Source organism: Schistocerca serialis, chromosome 3 (genome assembly GCF_023864345.2).
Source record: "Schistocerca serialis cubense isolate TAMUIC-IGC-003099 chromosome 3, iqSchSeri2.2, whole genome shotgun sequence".
NCBI lineage: Eukaryota > Metazoa > Arthropoda > Insecta > Orthoptera > Acrididae > Schistocerca > Schistocerca serialis.
Window position 1 is genome coordinate 167,813,715 of NC_064640.1, and position 1,857 is coordinate 167,815,571.

Genomic DNA, 1,857 nt, shown 5'->3' on the forward strand with positions numbered 1-1,857 from the left:
CACCAATTATTAACATCTATGTTTGTTGTCAAATGAGTACTAAGTGAGTTAGAAGTACAGATACCTACTCTTTGGAACACTTTGACTGACTTTGAACCATTGTGCTGGCACACGAACAGCTCAGTACCCTACACATGACACCACAGGCGCATGTTGCCTCGAAGTAGGGGCAAGACAGTGACGTCATAGTCCGAGATTATGGAATCCATGACGTCACAGTGGTGAGAAATACAAAACACCAGTCATCATAACGAAACAGCCTATCAAACCGCAGTATATTGCCGGCCATTAAAGCGAAACAATCAACCTGTATGCAGCTGCCGTTTCACACATGTTTAAAAGTATTCAAAGGATCCTAATTTGTACCACGTTCAAATGTATCTAAATGGTCTGAATTATTTATCAAAAATACATAAAGGATATAACTTATAGTATTTTCGTATGTAAAACGTCTGTCAAAAATATGTAAGCTTTATGTCACGATGTTACTTCCAGATATAAAAAGTATTTACTATTTATGTAAAACTTTCATCTTTGAATACTACCTGGAACCCAATAGCTGACACCTATTGTCAAGTTGTAACATGTAGCTGACACTCCCTTAGTTACTGCCATTATACCTCAATCATGGTGACTACCATTACTCCGAATGCTGGGTAAATGAATACTATTTGGGCAATAAGAGTCAATTTAAAATTTTTGTAAAAAAAGAAAGAAACGTGAAGATACCGACAAAAACGGTGTAAGTTAAAATATTTACATGTTAAAAATATCTCTCAAAATACATAAACATATTGACAAGACACTATTTCCGCATCTAAAAGTCTATAAAAACGAATTGTTTAACATGAGTTAGAACAAAGATTTGTATGTTAAATTACATGCCAAAGACGTCAGTAGATTTTATAAGACATATTCAAGGAAATGTTACTTGTATATAGTTCAACAGCACTTCTGTCGTATGTGAATCACTATACACCATACACAACCCACAGTCGGTCAAACCATAGCTCACTACTTCAGACAATCCAACAGACATATGACGAGGCACAGGTCTAGTGTCGTGCTACAGTGAGATAAGACATGCAGAGGTTGCCACTTGGAGTATAAATATCAGCCTAGTGTATTCCGAATATTGAAACTGCGTTCTGTGACAACCTAACATTCTCATTAACAGGTGTACAAATAACCTAAGAGCTAAAGTTTTGCGCTGTTGTGAGCAACAGTTAGGGAGTTATTGGCATTTTATTGATATTAAATCGAAATTGAGAACATTAAAATTGTGAACAAATTTGGTGTGGAGGTTTAATTACACATTTCATTCATGGGCTTAGTCTCATATGGTGTAGTTTCTAGAATAATAAAGGTCAAAGAGATCAGATACTCGAGTAAAACAATGAATAGGAAGTTCGATATGACAGTTTAATTATAATCATATCCATACACTTAGTGTCATATTGTGTAACTTTTTAATTTATCATATTCAGCAACAAAGACACATCAACAGTGTAGTATACTCTGAGTATTGAATATGTGTTCCATGATAACCTGTCATTTTGACACTGGATTTACATTTATGATGAGCAAATACTTCCACAGCTATAGTTAATACTGTTGTGAACAATAGTTTGGGATTATTAGCATTTTATTGATTTTCAGTTGAACCTGAGACAACTGAAGCTATGGACACCAATAGTTTATACGCTGCTCTCAGGGGTTAGTTGTTGCATTGTGTAGTTCTGAGGTCATCATGTTCAACAGTACATCTACAACGATTCAGCAAAATATGACATGCATTGGAGATTTCGTCAGTCCCAACTTTCTGAATAAGTGTTTTGGTTGTTGGAACAAGTCTTG